The 19354-nt window shown below is 38.5% G+C and overlaps 1 protein-coding gene across 7 annotated transcripts in view; it reads left to right on the top strand.

The window, feature by feature from the left end:
* SIPA1L1 (signal induced proliferation associated 1 like 1) overlaps positions 1-19354 on the top strand; it is a 369406-nt gene that overhangs the window by 79960 nt on the left and 270092 nt on the right. For all 7 annotated transcript variants that reach the window (XM_043472442.1, XM_043472434.1, XM_043472441.1 and 4 more), the window contains one exon: positions 484-548. The gene's annotated coding sequence lies outside the window, so the exon portion shown is untranslated. The remainder of the gene's footprint in view (positions 1-483; positions 549-19354) is intronic.

The raw sequence follows: 19354 nt of genomic DNA on the forward strand, positions 1-19354 counted from the left end.
GTGGAGGGTGGAGGATGGGACGGTTAGGGAGTTCGGGATGGTCATGTACCAACTGCTGTATTTAAAATGGATAACCAACAAGGATCTATTGTATAGCACATGGAACTCTGCTCATGTGGCAGCGTGGACGGGAGGGGAGAATGGGTACGTGTGTATGTATGGCTGAGTCCCTTCACTGTTCTCCTGAAACTATCACGTTGTTAATCGATTATACCCCACTTTTGTGGTATATAAATTTAAATTTTACATTATACAATATAAAAAGTTCAAAGAAAAAGAATGTTGTGTAAATAGAAGTGGCTATTGGTTGACTTAAATTTAGATGTCTGTTGACTACACATAAAGAGATTACAAAGTAAAGAGGATCAGTATAGGATTTCACAGTTATGACTTGATTGGTACCTATGACTTCCCCCTTTATTTCTATTTTCAAAACTTGAGAATAATATGATCACACTAACGTTCATAATTATTTTACTCTAGGTTTGTGAGAATACCTCAAGTTGGACTTGGAAGGAAGATTTACCACGACTTTGAAGTGGAATCAGGTGAGTTGGTAGATTAGTTACAAAGGATCATTGAACTCAGAGTTTATTGTTAGAAAACCTGCCACTTACAGCAAAATTTTGATTTGGTAAATGTTGATTCTGTATCTTTCCCCACTGGTTTTTCCTCCGTTGTTGTTCTGTAGCTGAGAGGCAGAAACAGGGAAGACAGGCGACTCTTGTGCAGTTTTTAGTCATTGATTTCTGAATTCAACATTTTCGTCATTATCGAGTAAATTATCTTTCTGGCAACTTGGTAGTATTTTTGTTACATGACTATTTTCATTCCACCAGCATTTCAGAACATCTGTGTTTCTTAAAATTTGATGGGAGGTTGAACCCTAACCTGTGTTCTAAATAAGAATCGTGTTAATCCTGATGCATTAGTGTATAATTTGGAACAGCAAGCTCCTGAAAGATTGAGAGACGGCTGGATGATCTTTTGGATTGACATTTGCTATTGATTCAGAGTGATTGCATTTGCTTACTGCTGGGTAGAGACCCAGTTCTGTCCTGGGCTTATCCCAACATTTAGTGGATATTTCTCTAACGCTTTATTCATTTGTTAAGGGACATTCTCATTGAACAAAATAACAGTTTAATTTGATAGAAAGAGACTTTTCTATAGGCTGAAATGCTGTAATATGCTAAGCTCCTAAATTCAGATAAAACAAGTGATTTGATGTTAGGTAGGTTGCTTTGGTTTTGTTACTTTGTACTTAACCTTCCTCTTAGCCAGATGCTGAAACAAAGAGTTTGGAATTTTTTTTTTATCTGCTGCTTTGTCATAGCAGATTGCCTAAGGAGCCGGCTCTTCTGGAGTACTGCATTCTATGAAGGACGGTCAGGGTTATCTGAGCATCTCACCTCTGCAAACCTTTGTGCAAAGCTGAGGGCTTCTTTTCAGATGCCCGCTGGGTAATTGGAGCACTGATTTCAAAGTGGCTTGCTATTTCTGACCTTCCTCGAATTTCAATAAGAGAAAGTGGAAAATGATTATCTCTGAAAATGTTTTTCAAGTACATTAGGACACTTTCCTGTTAGCATTGATTTGACCATTCCCAGAATCATTCTTTAAGAGGTGGGAATCCAAGAAAGATTTTTAGATCTCTGATTTTTAACTGTTTGAAGAGCTCGAGCTTTTTTTTTTTTTTTTTTTTTTTTTTAATCAGTAACACAACTGAAAAACTACTTTTGAGAATGTAGCTCTTTGGAACCATCAAAAACTGCTGAATGGTGAAGCAAATAGCCTGCAGGGTTGCTCCACGTAGGGAGCTGTAGCTCATGTACTTTGCAAAGGACAAAAAAAAATCAGTGCATGTTGTTGAGGGCCCTCTGGTTCTCGCCTCAATCTTGGAAGTTGTTTTTCAAGATTTACTTTTTTTCCCCTCCTCAGTACCTGTATACTATTGAAATGTGCACCTTCAGGGCACTCCCTGTATGTCTTAAAGTATTTTAAACACTCTTAAATAAGGATCAATTCCTGGTTGGTACACTTGAATATGACAGTTAGTGAAAGTGTTAAGTTTGAGAGTTACTATGAGGCGAAACTTGTGTAGCTTTTATGGTGGAGCCAGCCATACCCTGTCTTTTTTTTTTCAGTTGAATTTTTAATGGTGGTCATATCTGATGGTGCTGGTATAGGACATCTGTTAAGTGAGGTGGGAGAGTCTTCGCTTATGCACTCATACACGCTGGAGCTACTCAGGCAGCGGAGGGGAGGGAGCCATAATGGAACAGTTCTCCAGGCCTGCTGGTGGCCTGACTGTGCCTTTCTAAATCCGTATTCCTTTCTTAACTTCTAGTCAAGGAATGTCCGAAACCATTCCCTTCCTGCAAGATAAAAATCCAAAAAGACAAAAAATAGTCAAGAAAACCCAAACTCACAATACCTTGTATGTTATATGTGGTCCTGTGTGTATCTTGGAGAACGAAAATGGCAACCCACTCCAGTATTCTTGCCTGGAGAATCCCATGGACAGAGGAGCCTGGCAGGCTGCAGTCTATGGGGTCGCAAGAGTCGGACACGACTTGGCGACTAAACCACCACCATGAATATCTTATTAAGTGCGTCATTTTTATACTTTCTATTTATGTTTTGAGTAGTGTTTGTTCTAGAATAGAACTGAGAAAGCATACTTTTTTCCTTTCCTTAAATTTAAAAAAAAAAAAAGGCTGTGTTCTTTCTAAATGCCCAATGAGAAACAGTCATGTTAATCGAAAGTGATCTCTGACTAAATTATGTGCTTCACACTAAAAACATTTAAAACATTCGAATAGTTTTCTCAAGTATATTTTTCTTTGGATTTTCCTATTCTTGTATGGACAGTTATTTACTCATAGGTGAGTGAGATATTGCTTACATTTTTTTTCCTTTGTTGCAGTGTGGTTATTGGATGCTAGGTTTCTGCTTTTCATGAGAGAGTAGCTAAGGAAGTTTTTAAAAAAATGATTGTATTTATTTATTTTTGACTGTGTTGGGTCTTCATTGTTGCATGGGCTTTTCTCTCGCAGTGAGCAGGGGCTACTCTCTCATTGCAGTGGCTTCTTATGTTGTGGAGCAGAGGCTCTAGGGTGCCTGGGCTTCAGTAGTTGCAGCACGTGGGGCTCAGTGGTTCCCGGTGGTCCTGGGCTCTAGAGCACACGCTCGATAGTTGCGGCACACAGGCCCAGTTGCTCCGTGGCCTGTGGGATCCTCCCATATCAGAGATCAGACTTGTGTCTCCTGCATTGGCAGGCGGATTCTTGACCACTGAGCCACCAGGGAAGCCCCTGAGAAAATTTTATAAAGCTCTCCACTTTTTTTTATCTTCAAAATAAAAAAGAATAACACTTGTCACATTTACTTAGACTAATAGCTTGTGGATATAATACACAAAACTAAAGACATCGATTTGTTGTTTTATGGGAAGTGCCAACCATTTAGTCAGTGTAAAAAGGAAAGAAAAAAAAGTGTTTTCTCCTGGACTTTGCTTAGTGTTATGTGGAGTGGTAGCAAGAAACCTAATAATCAAAATGCCTTACTTTGGTCATCAGGATGGTACTGTCGATAGCAGACTCACAAATGAGTTAAAAAATGGAAGCTTGGAAAACATTTTCTCCCTGGCTGTCCATCCTGTAGATCCCCGTCTTATCCACTGATGCACCCTCTTTTCTCATTATTTCAACAAATTATGTCTACCTTAGAACATGAGAGAACTGCTCTTCATATCCAGTACCGTTTCCTCTTGAAACATAGCCCAGTGACAGACAGTAGATTAACTAATAACAGGAGTTTGAATATATTAATGCAAAGAAGAGCTCAAATATTTACCTTGAGGAGACTTGTTAGATTCTGAGGCTCATCCTGAATTGGAGTTTCACAGTGGGATTGAGGATACAAAAGGGAATCAGTGTTTTCAAATATATACTAGCTTAAGTTTTATTTTTTAAATCTTTATCTTTTTCTGAATTGTTACTTTATTTTGGAGTATGTGCATGCATGCTTATCACTTTGGTCATGTCCAGCTCTTTGCAACCTCATGGACTGTAGCCCACCAGGCTCATCTGTCCATGAGATTCTCTAGGCAGGGATACTGGAGTGGGTTTCCATGCCCTCAACCCCAAGCTCTGTGACCTGTCCCCCATCCCGCTCCCTTTCAGTGGCCATAAGTTTGTTTTCTAAGTCAGTGAGTTTGCTTCTGTTTTGTAAATAAGTCATTTGTATCATTTTTTAGATTTTTTCAGATAAATACTAGCTGAAATTTTATTACCTAAAAGTGCAAGTCGCTTAGTTGTGTCCAACTCTGCAACCCTATGGACTATATAGCCTATGAAATTCTCCAGACCAGAATACTGGAGTGGGAAGCCTTTCCCTTCTCCAGGGGATCTTCCCAACCCAGGGATCGAACCCAGGTCTCCTGCATTGCAGGCGGATTCTTTTACCAGCTGAGCCACCAGGGAAGCCCATTAGCTAAAAGCTGACTATGATGTAATGTGAAGGTAATGAAAATTTAGAGTAGCGTAGGAATGAGCACAGAGTTTTCCTTTCATCTTTGGCCGTGACTAATTTGACTTGAATTTTGTATGCCTGGGGATCACGTCAACATTATTTCATTATGCTAATTTGTTATTTAAAGGCTTCTTCTTTGTTCTTAAAAAAGAAAACATTTAAACAGCCTGTAGAACTGTTGTGTGACCCCTTCACATTTGCTAATCCTAGCATCACCTTTTTCCTTTCAGTAAGAAAAAGTTTTCGCTGAATTCTTCTTTTTTTTCCACTGAATTATTGACCTTTATCTTCTTTAGAACCTGAGAATACAGTTCCACATCTAATAGAGCATTGCCTCTTCTGAATTCATTCTAGGATGAATAGAACACATGGGAACAGGAATTAAGTTGTCTTTGGAGGTGTGTCTTATTTCTTAGTACCTGCTCACATTCTGGAGGCCCTGGATTTGTATGGATTCGATTCTTTACGATGATACCATGTTACCCACTTTCTTGACTGTCTAATAAATTAAAATTTGCTAATAAAGTAGATTTGAGCTTCTTACGCAAGGAATCAGAGAATAGAGAAGCAAGAACATGAACTGTGTATGAATGTGAGTGGAGATCAAGGTGGGAAATAGGCAGAGCTCTGCTCCGTCCCCGCCTCCCCTTCCAGCCTTGAAAACCTGGGTAGGTGAGAGCATTCTTGAACACCTGGCTTCCTGGAGCAGATCACAGGATGGAATGGGAGGTGAAACTTGGGGAGAGCTTGAACCTGCCATTTCTTCATGATACACTGATGTTTCTCAAAGGGCTTTGGAAACTCTTAGGTGGTGGAGTCTTAATTTAAAACCTGGGCTTTGTTTTAATGTTTGTCAGGGAAGCCTGGCGTGCTGCAGTCCATGGGGTTGCAAAGAGTCGGACATGACTGAGTGACTGAACTGAAGAATCTTTTAGCTATAAAAGGAAATTGTAATTGTCTTACCAGTGTTTGAGTGGCTTTTGTCAAAATCCCATAAAAGCCAAATTCAGATCGTATCGCAGGTGAAGTCTTACGTGTAGCAATATCCAGTAATGCTGTGCTTTGGGCGTTTGGTACTCCTCCTGGGAGGAGGACTTTATTATATATTTTTGAAAATGGCTTTTAAGCATTGATGGCTTGAAGAACTACCATGTTCTTTGCAGATGTGAACTGCACAGAACATGCTAGAGTTTCTAGTGAGTCTGTGAGAGGTTTGGGTGTACAGTCCTTCCAAATAGCATCAGCGTTTTCAGAGCAGGGGATGTTTCTCAAACTGTTGTTTGTCTCTGCACATGGCTAGCTCTGTGTTCTTCCTGTAATGGTTTCCTTAATGAAAATGGACTGATCAGTGCTCTGGAGGAGTCTTCAGCAGGTACATAATGAATGGTTGCTCAAAAACTAACAGACTTTGATTTTTTTTTCATGGAGTCATTAAAAAAAAAATCTAACTCAATTCTGTGACTGACTGCTTTCTGCTACCGACTGATGTTTTTCTCCCCAGTCAATTGGAAAATAAATGGTTTGAGAAATGGAACAGGTAACATTTGATGGGTATAGGGACCTCTGGGCTTGTTCTGACCTTAAAGCTTTCCTGGTTACAAGCAGTAGGATATTTATTCTACTGCTGTTGCCACTTGCTTTCTCTCTGAATTTATTAGTGGCAAAGTTAATTAAGTGTATACCTATTTAATGCCTAATATATAGAGAGAGCTTTTTGCTTAGTGTTGACCAGGAAAAAAATACACAGGAAAAGAAATGCTTCTTGTTTTTCTGGAGGGGGAGATAAGATATAATTAAAAATTGTCATACTAAATAATCAAATGTAATTAGGCCTTTGATGAAAGTGTACGTAAAATGCATTTAGGTGTCAGTAGAGGGAGAATTAAATCCACAGAGGTGGCATCATTAGAACTGGGCACTGCGAGACCTTCCCATCCATCCATCCATCCATCCATCCATCCATCCATCCATCTACCATCCGTCAATACATCTACCAAAAGAGTAACATTTGTTTTTTCAAATAATCAAAGCAGTTCATATTTACTGTATAAAATATGGATGTTCGTAAAAGGTCCAGATGTCAAAGTAAAAATCACCCAGTTCCCACCAGCTCACCCAGCTGCTTCCACCCAGAGACAGCTATACCTGCAAGCATTTTCACTTTTTATTTGTGAGATTTTTCAAACATTTACAAAAATAGGACAGCACAACAAGCCCCCATGTACCCATCAATCTAGCTTCAACAAGTACAGGGATCTTACCTTTCTTGTTCCATTTATCTTCTTCCTGTTTTTATGATTTAAAAACTTTTTTTGTGTATGTGTGTTTTAAAGCACAGGCTGAATAATATACCATTCAACCTATAAATATATCACTAAGTATTTTTTAACAGAAAATGACTTTAAAATGAGTCACTATATCATTTCCCTTAATGAATGAATGATTATGATTTAATATTATTTACTTCTAGTTTGTCCTGGAGTCCATGTTCACCTTCCTCCTTTGTCTCAAAATTGTCATTTTACAGTTTGTTGGAATCAGGATCCAAGCCTGATGAACTCATTTGAGCATCTGTCACTTTAAAGACTTTCTTAATCTGTAACATTTTCCCTTCTCTCCTTCTTGTTCGTGTAATTTATTGTAGAAGAAACTGGGTCATTTGCTTTTTAGGATTGCTAGCATTTTAAGAATTTTCTTTCATTTTTGTCCTGTGTGACTGTATGTTTTAAAAGCAAAGTTGGATCATGTTTTGCATGCTGTTTTTAACAATAATATAAGTAGGACATTTTGTTACTTTTTATTCTATCATTATTTTTTCTTTTCTGTTAAATCTTATGCCATTAAAATAACTAAAAATGAGAAAGATGCACTTGATTGTATTTAAAGTAAATCTTACTTTGATTATATGTAGTTTTACAACAAATTGGTTATTTCTCTTTTTCCTTCCCCTCTTCCCTTCCTTCCTGCCTCCATCCTTTCTCGCTTTAGCAACAGTTACAGATAGATATAACAGTGGCGAGGTGGTTCCCTAAATTTAGAGCCATTTTATTTTCCCTGAGGAATGGAAATGCATGGTTGTATAAATGAGAGCCTGGCTGATGGTTTGCTGACAGGGTCGCAAATAAAGGAAGTAAACGGTGCCCATGCAAAGCCCTAATTTTTTGGAGAGTCCCTACTAGACGGGGGACCCTCTTTGTTATTGTTAGTGTAAGCTGATCTTTATTAAAAGTTAGGTTTGCATTCTCAGGTTAATGTTCGTCACTGGTGGGAAAGGATTCTTAGTGATTAAAAGGGAGCATGACTCTTTTCTTTTAGTGATGTTAACGTAATTTTGTCATTTCTATATTAGGTCCTTTTTCAGTTACTGTTAAAAGTTTTTAGGCTGGAAAAAGAATGTGTATACAGGCTCCCACCAGTAATAACGTGTTATACCAGTTGAAGCTTCATGTGGCCATTAAGTTGACAGTCTTCTCTTCTTCATCAGATAAAACCCCAGCTTCATTTATTTATTTATTTTTAAAACCCCAGCTTCATTTATGATGTTTTGGTTGCTCCTGGTAATTTGTCTTCTTTTATACTTGATTAGATTTTAATTTAGCAGTGTTTGCAGAGATAACTGCAACACAGAGATATTGTGCCTTATCTGTAATCCTGCTATTTGGTAACCCAATAACATCCTTGCAAGGTGTTTTTTAAAATTAACTTTTTAATAAAAGTAATAAATGAGTTTATAAGATTTACTCCCTGCCTCCTCTTGTTGGTTTCCCAGAGGCAAACACTTGGTTGATTTGGTATTTATAATATAAATGTATTTTGTGTTTTAAAACTTCACATTAACATGTTTCGGGGATCTGTCTGTGCTGGTTGAAATAAATCTAGTTCATCATTTTAAACTGCTGCTTATGTAGACTAATCATGGGAATATACCATAATTTTTCTGCTTATTTTCCTACTGCTGATCTAGAGTGTTTCTAGTAGTTTCTGATTACAAATAAGGCTGCAAAGAATATCCTTGTCCTTGGCACTGCATACGTGGGCATATGTTTCTCTAGGCAGTTGTCAGGTCATGGGGTATTGTAATAGATACTCCCAAATTGTTTTCCTACTAGAGTGTCTCCCATCAGTAGAGCGGGTTTAATCTAAATATGTGTTCTTTAATTTCACATCTTTATCTAGAGAAATGGGATGGGGCAGGGGCTAAATTTGACGAGCTGACTTAGAAATAAGTAGACCTCATTAACTTCTAAATTTGGTTATGAAGTTTTAAGGCTAGTTTTATTTATTGGACTCTCTTGCTGCCAGATGGGAATTTATATGTATGGAATTCCGCAGTTAAATAATGACAGGTAGATTGTCATAATAGCTGTTGAGCTTTTGTATAGAACTAACAGCTCGTTTTAGAATCTGCATTGAGGGCTGTCTTCAGTGCTTCTGAGGATGGATGGCTCCTTCCGTTTACTGCTCACCCCTGTTCAACTGCTAAGGAATGTGTTGAATGTTCACGGTAACACCTACCTCGTTATGGACTCTGCAGGAATGCATAATTAAATGATAGTCATTGCTCCCACAGGAAGACATACCATTCTTTGTCCTGTGGTTTCCCTTGAAGGACTTCTTAGAGGACACTCTTCAAAGTAAAGAATGTTCTATGCGCTTTCCTTTCCTCTGTCTGGAATGACAGGGAAGATAGATACAGTTCCTTTATTCCTTTGCTCTCAAGAAAAGAATATAGCCATTCTTGTATCAGGTGGTTATGTTCAGGAGCTCAGATTTTTTAAAGTCAGTTTTAATATTATCGTTGTTGTTTAGTCGCTAAGTCGTGTCTGACTCTTTGCGACCCCATGGGCTATATAGCCTGCCAGGCTCATGGGATTTCCCAGGCAAGAATACTGGAGCAGGTTTTCATTTCTTTCCTACTCCAGGGGATCTTCCTGACTCAGGGATTGAAATCAGAGCTCCTACACTGGCAGGCCGATTCTTTACCACTGAGCCACCTGGGAAGCCTGTCATAGCATCACACCCCCTCTTTCTCCTCAGTAGTTATCATGCATATTCTTTTTAATGTCTAAAAAAGCCCCGTAACCAGAGGTCCCTTCAGGATGCTGAGCCTCTTTCTGTTCATCTATCAAATGGGCTGCTAAGCCACGCACCTTGAAGGGTCATAGGGTGTTCGGTGACCTCCGAGGAAGTGAGCTATCCAAATCACGTGGTCCACCCTTCCCCTGAAACATACGAGGAAACCGAGCCTCGGAGTGTGAAGTGACGTACATTCTCCCCTTCAGTTTGTCTTAATGACTAAGATAATCTCTGCCACACATCACGTCACGCTGTGTCTCTGCTGCTTGAGAAAGTACAGTGGTAGCTCCTACGCACATCTTTCTTCTTGCCTGGCATTTCCTTTTCTTCTCTCCACCTGTCAGGCAGCTTTCCCTCCTCTGAAACGTGTTCGAGTTCCTTTACTGAGGGAGGCTGTTCCGGCTCACCTGACAGATGGATATTATCTCATGTCTTCATCCCCTGCGATGTGTCTTTCACTGTGGACTTTTGAGCTCATTTGAAGGTTTCTTGGAAAACTCTTCTCTCTCCCCATATTATTTGGAAAGCACCTGTACTGTAAAATGCTGGTTATTTAGGGGGAAATAACTGTTTTAGAAGACAGCTATATTTGTTAGCAGCACAATGTTATTTCTGTGTTTTGAAAGGGAACATTTCAATGGAAAGAGATAAGCTCTCAATGTGCATTATACCATGCTTTTATCATGTTGCTGCTACTCACAGACCTCTGTTCTGCCTTTTACACAATCATCTTTTAGCCCAGTCAGTTCGAACTAAGGATTATGTTAAATAAACAAGAACAAAACTCTCCTCTGATCAATCATGTATCATTGCCTATGGATAAGTTTGCCTGTGACTTTCCCCCAGTGTTCCCATCTTTTTTCCATGCTGTAAAAAGTGGTCACCAAATAAAATAAAAAGATCAAGTAGAAATACGCACCTGTAAGGATAGCTTGCAGATGTTATATGTGGACTAACCAGTACATAAAAGTGCACGTGAAAGCCAAGTAAGAAACTTTTCTAGTCTTGAATATGAATGAAGGCACAATTCAGCGAATGTTTCTTTGTACAGTATACATATTTTAATTTCATTTCAACAAGTTGAATAAATCCTTTTCTCCTTCACTTGAGAACTGTTCATATATGATGCTGGCTCATATGTAGGCCACTCTGGAAATAGGGAGAAAGTAATGTAGGTAAGCTTCTTCTCCCAGTGCACAGACCAAATGGGTCTGTTGATGTGTGAGTTTGTGTGAAAAGACTGCAGCGTCTTAGTTTATGTTTGGGGTGTGAAGGAAAAGAGGTATGATAGAATTTGAGATCCAGAAGGAGCCTTAACTGTCATCTGTTCATTTTGTACCTTAAAAAATAGGTATTCACAGAGATCAGTGTCTGCCCCAGGTTTTATTGCTTTATGGTGTGGTATGTAGACTTAAGGCTCCGAGCTGGTGGAAACGGAACAGCACTACTAATGCTTTGGGGACAAATTCGTTAGCATTTCTTTACCCATTCAAGGACCTCAGAATGTTTCCTTAGTCATTTGTCTTTTGTATTTTGAATGTTTGGAGAATTAGATGTTGATGGGGTTGGAGGCTAGGATATTTTTTCTTTGGACACTCTGTTTTAAAAAATTTTTTAAGTATAGTTGATTTATAGTGTTGTATTAATTTCTTCTGTACAGAAAAGTGATGTTTTTTATGTGTGTGTGTACATATATATATACTCTTCCATTATGGTTTGTGATAGAATATTGACTATAGTTCCCTGTGCTATACAACAGGACCTTGTTGTTTATCCATCCTATTGTGTATAGTAGTTTGCTTCTGCTAACACCAAACTTCCATTCCTCTCCCCTCCCTCTTGGCAACCACAAGTCCGTTCTCTATATATGAGTCTATTTTTGTTTTGTAGTTATGTTGATTTGTCTTGTATTTTTTTATTCCACATATAAGTGATACCATATAGTATTTTTCTTTCTCTTTCTGACTTCATTTAATATGATAATCTCTAGGTCCATTTGTATTGCTGCAAATGGCATCATTTCATTCTTTTTGATGACCGAGTAATATTTGTGTGTGTGTGTGTGTGTGTGTGTACATTTTTCTCTGGATATATGCCCTGCAGTGGGATTGCTTGATCATATAGCAACCTTATTTTTAGTTTTTTGAGGAACCTCCATACTGTTTTCCATAGTGCCTGCACCAATTTACATTCCCACCAACAGTGTAAATAAGTGATTTTTTTCTCTGAAAAGCATTTCATGGCCATTGTGGAAGACATTTTTGTAAATCCAAGGGTGTTTCACCTTTTCAAGTCTTGATGTTAATTTTGCCTAACTTCTACCATAAGGACTTCTATCTTTATAGTCCCTGCAGCTCTAGCACAGAGCAAAAATGTTTAGGAAGTGAGGTTGGAGGGTCGTTTATCTAACAGGCCTCCATGTTCCTACCCAAATCCTCAGTGAGAACCACTTCACCCATCTCTGCTCCTTGCTTCCCTTTTCTGTATCATTATGAACTAAGGATCAGAGGAAACTCCTAGAACTGTTTGGATAGTTGAAATACAAAATTTTGTACTAATGAAAAATTGAGCACAATCCTTTCAGTCTCATTGGTTGAACTCTTACCATGTGGCAGATACTCTCCAGATTCCTTGAGGACAGAGCTGAGCTGGCTTGGCCTCCACCTTTAAGGACGTAAAATGTAGCAGGTGAGGCAGGTATGTGTTTAGGTACAGTAATGAAAGTATTAGAAGTATTGAAGCAATACATGTACCCTTGGTGTTTCTCATTAGCAGTATGTAGAAGGATATGAATGCCATGAATGATGAAAGTACAATCACAAAGTAATTAGGTTTTTTAAATTAAATCTTATGTTTCAAATAATTATTAGTGCCCATACAGTAAAATCCAAAAGGTTACACAGTGAAGCTAAAGTATATAGATTTTATTTGGATTTCATCAGTTTTTCTGCTGATGTCCTTTTTCTCTTCCAGGATCCAATCCAGAAATGTCATATTGCATTTAGTATGTATGCTTTTTAAAGTTTATTTTTACACAGATTGTAGCATACTGTACTGTGCTTTCATTCTGTTTTATTCCAGTTTATGACTGTAGTTTATTATCCAGTCTCCTATTAATGGACTTTAAGTTTCTCTGACCTTGTTTTTAACAATGTTAAAACATTGTTAACAGTGCTGCTATGGCTGTCCTTGAACTTCTAAGTGTATAGGTTTATGTAGAGGAGTTTCTGGGTTAAAGAATGTTGTTGTTCAGTTGCTAAACCGTATCCAACTCTCTGCAGCACACCAGGTCTCCCTCCTTTGCTACCTCCCGAAGTTTGCTCAAACTCATATCCGTTGAGTCGGTGATGCCATGCAACCATCACATCCTCTGTCGTCCCCTGCTCCTCCCACCCTCAGTCTTTCTCAGCATCATGGTCTTTTCCAGTGAGTCAGCTCTTCTCATCAGGTGGCCAAAGTATTGGAGCCTCAGCATCAGTCCTTCTAGTGAATATTCAGGGTTGATTTCCTTTAGGATTGACTGGTTTAATCTCCTCGCTGTCCAAGAGACTCTCAAGTCTTCTCCAACACCACAGTTCAAAAGCATCAATTTTTCAGTGCTCAGCTTTCTTTATGCTTCAACTCTCACATCCATACATGACTACTGGAAAAACCATAGCTTTGACTAGATGGGCCATGTTGGCAAAGTAATGTCTCTGCTTTTTAATATGCTGTCTAGGTTGGTCATAACTTTTCTTCCAAGGAGCAAGCATCTTTTAATTTCATGGTTGTAGTCACCATCTGCAGTGATTTTGAAGCCCAGAAAATAAAGTCTGTCACTGTTTTCGCTGTTTCCTCATCTATTTGCCATGAAGTGATGGAACCAGATGCCATGATCTTAGTTTTCTGAATGTTGAGTTTTAAGCCAACTTTTTCACTCTTCTCTTTCATGTTCATCAAGAGGCTGTTTAGTTCTTCTTTGCTTTCTGCCATAAGGGTGGTGTCATCTGCATATCTGAGGTTATTGATATTTCTCGCAGCAATCTTGATTCCAGCTTGTGCTTCTTCCAGCCCAGCGTTTCTTATGATGTACTCTGAATATAAGTTAAATAATCAGGGTGACAATATACAGCCTTTTTTTTTTCTTTTAAATATACAGCCTTGACGTACTCCTTTCCCGATTTGAAACCAGTCTGTTCCGTGTCTAGTTCTAACTGTTGCTTCTTGACCTGCATACAGATTTCTCAGGAAGCAGGTCAGGTGGTCTGGTAGTCCCATCTCATTAAGAATATTTCAGTTTGTTGTGATCCACACAGTCAAAGGCTTTAGCATAGTAAATGAAGCAGAGTAGATGTTTTTGGGGGATTGAAGAATATGAATCCTTATACTGGTGTAGCCACTGTGGAAAACAGTATGGAGTTTCCTCAAAAAACTGAAAGTAGAACTACTACATGATCCAGCAGTCCCACTTACTGGTATTTATCGGAAGAAAGCAAAAGCACTAATTCGAAAAGATATATATGCAACCATGTGTTCATCACAGTGTTATTTACAGTAGGCAAGATACGAAAACAACTTAAGTGTTCATCAATAGATGAATAGATAAAGAAGATATGGTATAGATATAGAATGGACTATTACTCAACCATAGAAAGGTGAAATTTTTCCACTTGTCATAACATGGATTCCCTGGTGGCTCAGAGGTTAAAGAGTCTGCCTGCAATGCGGGAGACCCAGGTTCAATCCCTGGGTCGGGAAGATCCCCTGGAGAAGGAAATGGCAACCCACTCCAGTATTCTTGCCTGGAAAATCCCATGGATGGAGGAGCCTGGTAGGCTACAGTCCACAAGGTTGCAAAGAGTCAGATATGACTGAGCGACTTCACTTTCACTTTCATAACATGGATGGACCTTAAGGGCATTATGCTAAGTGAAATAATTTAAAGACAAATACCTCATGCTTTCACTTATATGTGAAATCTAAAACACAAAACAAAACAAAAAAAACAAAACAAAATCCAGACTCATAGAGAACAGATTGGTAGTTGTCAAAGGGGAGGGGATTTGGGTTGGGCAAATTGGGTAAAGGAGGTCAAGAGGTACAAGCTTCTGGTATAAAATAAGTCATGGGAATGTAATGTACAGCATAGGAATATGGTCAGTAATACTGTATTAACTTGGTACGGTGACAGATGGTAACTAAACCTTTTGTGGGGATTATCTCACAATATATACAAATGTCAAATGACTATGTTGTACGCGTGTGACGAATATAATATTGTATGTCAACTATAATTCAGTTAAAAAAAAAAAGCAAATGCCATTCAGCTAAAAAGGGACCCTGCCAAGAATAGAAAAAAAAAAAAAAAGCATTACCATCTGTCACACATTTATGTCTTTTTGGTGTAAAATTATTTTCCCCGTGAAAAGCCACCTCAACACTAAGAATGTGTATCTTCACATCTTTGATAAGTATTCCTAAACTATCCTTCATAGACATGTAACTTTACATTCCCATGGGCAGTGTATGCCTACCTTTCTCTTTCCTCTTGCTGGTAGTGTGTGAGTACGCCTTCTGATCCTTGTCAGTTTCATAGCTGAACAAGGGGATCTCATTGTGGTTTTCCTGTGAGTTTTTCTCGTTATACATGAGGTTACACATACTGTTGGCTGTTTAAGATTGGTTTTTCTTTCTGTGAATTGACTCTTGTGATCTTTTGCCCATTTATCTAGTGAGATAAACTCTTAATGTAAAAAAAGAAATTAGCTCTTTGTGATAGGACCTGCTGATTTTTTCCCCTGGGTTTATATTTTGTCATTTATTGTAGCTTTTGCCATGTGTAAACTTATTACTTTTGAATAATCAAAATTTATTCATCTTTTATTTTATGGGTTTTGGGTTTCATGTCCTACTTAGAAGGGTTTTACATTCTCAAAGAGGATAAGCACTATCTCTTGGTTTCTTTTAATACATTGTAATTTTCTGAATGTTTACGTTTTTTGATGAATTTGGGGGGAGTTGTGAGTTGATATCCCATTCTCTTGTGTGTCCCATTTATTTAGCAGTTTATCTTTTTTGCCTTGATTTTGAATGTCACATTTTATCAAACTCTCTATAAAGTATTTTTAGAATTTTTATTTTATCCTTGATTTTATGGTCTACTCATGAACCAATTTCACACTTTTGTTACATATTTATAACATATTTTACTATCTGGCAAGGATTAAAGCTGGTTTAGTTTTTACTCTGTTTTTCTTAATTACTCTCATTATTCTTGCTCATTTATTTTCCCATATGAACCTTAGACTCAGATTCTGAACTTTCATTTGTGATAAATTTACACATTCATTTAGATTTTTCTAAAGCATTGATCATCTAGGAATTTGGTATAGCGCAAATATTTCTTGTCTTCTTCATTTTTTCAGTTGAATTATAATTGACATATGACATTGTATTACTTTCAAGTGTACAACATAATGATTTGACATTTATATGCATTGCAAAATTATCACCACAGTATGTATAGTTAATGCCTGTTACCATACATAGTTACATTTTTTTCTCTTGTGATGAGGACTTCGAGGATCTGCTCTCTTGGCAACTTTCAGATTTGCAATATAGTATTATTAACTATAGTTGCCATGTTGTATGTTACATCCCCCTTACTTACTTATTTTATTTATTTATTTTAAAAATTTTTTATTTTTTGACTTACTTATTTTATAAATAGATGTTTGTACCTTTTGACCCTCTTCACCCATATCACTCTCCCCTTACCCCTACCTCTGGCAACCATCAGTCTGTACTTATGAGCTTGGTTTGTTTGTTTTTGTCTTACATTCCACATATAAGTGACATCATATGTTATTTGTCTTTCTCTGACTTAGTTCACTTAGCATGATGCTCTCAAGGTCCATCCGGTTTGTTGTCAGTGGCAGTATTTTGTTTTTATGGCACGTTAATATTACACACACACACACACGCCTCATCATCTTTATCCATTCATGTATTGAAGGGCAATTTGGTTGCTTCCATATCTTGGCTATTGTAAATAATGCTGCAGTGAACATAGAGGTGTATATATTCTTTCCGAATTAGTGCTTTTGCTTTCTTCCACGTGGTAGTTCTATTTTCAGTCTTTTTGAGGAACCTCCATACAATTTTTCCATGGTGACCACACCAATTTACAGTCCCACCAGCAGTGCACAGGGTTCCTTTTTCTCCACATTCTTGCCAACACTTGTTACTTGTTGTCTTTTTGCTAATAGCCATTCTGATAGGTGTGAGATGATACCTCACTGTGGTTTTGATTTTCGTTGCTGTGATGATTAGCGATGTTGAGTATCTTTTCATGTGTCTCTTGGCTATCTGTATGTCTTCTTTGGAAAAATGTCTATTCAGATCCTCTGCTCACTTTTTAATCAGGTTGTTTGTTTTTTTTTTTCATGTTGAGTTGTAAGAGTTCTTTGTATATTTTGGATATTAACCCCTTATTGGGTATATTCTTTGCAAACATCCTCTCCCATTCAGTAAGCTGCCTTTTCATTTTGTTGATGGTTTCCTTTGCTGTGCAGAAGCTTTTTAGTCTGATATGGTTCCATTCTGCTTTTTTAAAAAGCTTATTTTTAAAAGATTAATTAGTGATAATATAAAAGGCAGTTACTCATAATCTTATATTCCTTCCTATCAGGACAAACTACAGTTTTCATGTATTTTCTTCCGTTTCCCCGACAGTCTTAATGGTGATGAGTCATGTCTAGGGTCTTTGTTTTATTATACTGTGCCTTCTGTAATTAGCACAGTGCCTTGCAAACCGTAGGTAAAGATTTTAAAGAACTCACCCAGGTGCCGGGACTTCCTTGGTGGTCCAGGGGCTGAGACGCCATGCTCCCAATGCAGGGGGCCTGGGTTCGGTCCCTGGCCAGGGAACTAGATCCCGTATGCCATTACCAGGATGGAAGATCCCAGGTGCTGCAACCAAGATCTAATGCAGCCAAAAAAATAAATAAATATTAAAAAAAAAAAAAAAAAAGGAACTCATCCACACTGATGTGGGATCCTTGCTAGAAAGTAATTTGAGAGTATGTATTAAAATTTAAGATGTAGGTATGCCTACCTAGAACCTTCCACCTGCATTACTTAGGATCTCCCCTGCAGAAAACAGTGACTGTTGACAGTGAGGCGTTGACTCCAGGGGCAGTGGCGAGCACTGCCTTTTTCAGTACGCCTGTCACCCCCGTTCTCCCTTTCCCTTTCAGTCGTTAGGTTCTGTTGACCATGTGCACTCTTGCAGGACTGGTTCATAGCCCATGCTGAACTCTTTTAATTTGATTCTCCACCTTTTTAATTTAAAAAATCTTTGCAACTTAGTCATTCTTTAGGTGAACATGTTAGAACTGATCCTTGACCCTTTCTGTGCTGAAAATCACCATCGCAGGCACTGTTGCTGATGGCGGGTCCTTTGATGAGTGTGTTGGGAACAGAAATGCTTTTGGTCCTCGTGGTCCTCCTCCTGTTCCCCGTCCTGCTTAATCAGCCTGCGGAGTCCTCTTCCCAAAAACAAGTCAGTCTCCATCCACTTCAGCCCTCTTTTCTTCTGCTCTTAATTCCTTTTGGGAATGCAGTTTCTTCGTCTTTACCTTGGAGCTCAAACCTGCACCCCCGTATCTTTGAAACCTCTATTTCTATACCAGAGGAGTCCAGTGTGGTGGGGAGACATGATTGCTTTAGTACCAAATAGACTTGAATCAAAATTGCAATGGAACACGGAATATTGTTTTATGCAGAGCCCTAAAAAAAAAGTCCCCTTCATTATCTCAGCATCAAATTGAAGGGAGAAAGGAGAGAACCTCCTGGTAACCTGGGAGTTAAGGGAGGCTAGGGAGGTAGAATCGGAATGTTTAAGCCACTCAGCAGTGGTCAGATTGGGTCATACTCTTGTGTGTCTGTCTGCAGCATGCGTGCCTCCCTTGTGGACCAGCTGGAAAGAAAACTGTGGGCTGGTTACTATGGGAATTGATGGGTGCTGCTGGCAGTGCGAAATGGAAAGTTCTTAGAATTGATCCAGAAATCCCAAGGGGGCAGAATTTTTCCCCCTCTGGCTTCCCTACATACTTTTCTTTGATTTGATCAGCTCACTCACTTTTAGCTTGGGGAGGACATTTCCAGCAGCTTGTCCCTGGTGGTCCTAAGGAGATTTTGAAGGGGGCTCTCCCAGGAGCACAGAAAAAGAGGGCTACACAAAGAACTGCTGGTTCCCATGAGTTTCTGTTACAGCACTTGGCTCCTTGGGCTTCAGTGAACTCAGGATTGAATTGATGCTTCTGTTTCTTTTTACACTGTCAAGGAATGTGCTTCAGACAAGGAGAGAGGAACATCAGTATGTACTTCCAGAATCACAGTCTATCCCTCTTTACTGCCACCAGCCCTCACTAAAAAAGGGGGTTGGATGGGTAGCATTCTGTTTCTGGTGTAGGTTTGCCCATTTTGAAATGTTAGAGATAGAAAACAGATGTTTTAATGAGGTGATACCCATATTGGAAAAGAGTGAATTCAAAGTATATTTTGTAAGTCAACTTTCATTAATTTGATTAATCAATAACTTTAAAAAGCTCTACCAGAGTGTATGCCAGCTTGTTTTTATAACTCCTCATGAATATGGAATGTAAAGCATTGATTTATTTTTCTAAGAAAAGTATTTGGCTTGAGGAGAGAAGAATGTTAAAGGATTGTGAACATTATAAAGTTCGAAAGGACAGTTTTT

Source organism: Cervus canadensis, chromosome 6, assembly GCF_019320065.1.
Source record: "Cervus canadensis isolate Bull #8, Minnesota chromosome 6, ASM1932006v1, whole genome shotgun sequence".
NCBI classification, from domain to species: Eukaryota; Metazoa; Chordata; class Mammalia; order Artiodactyla; family Cervidae; genus Cervus; species Cervus canadensis.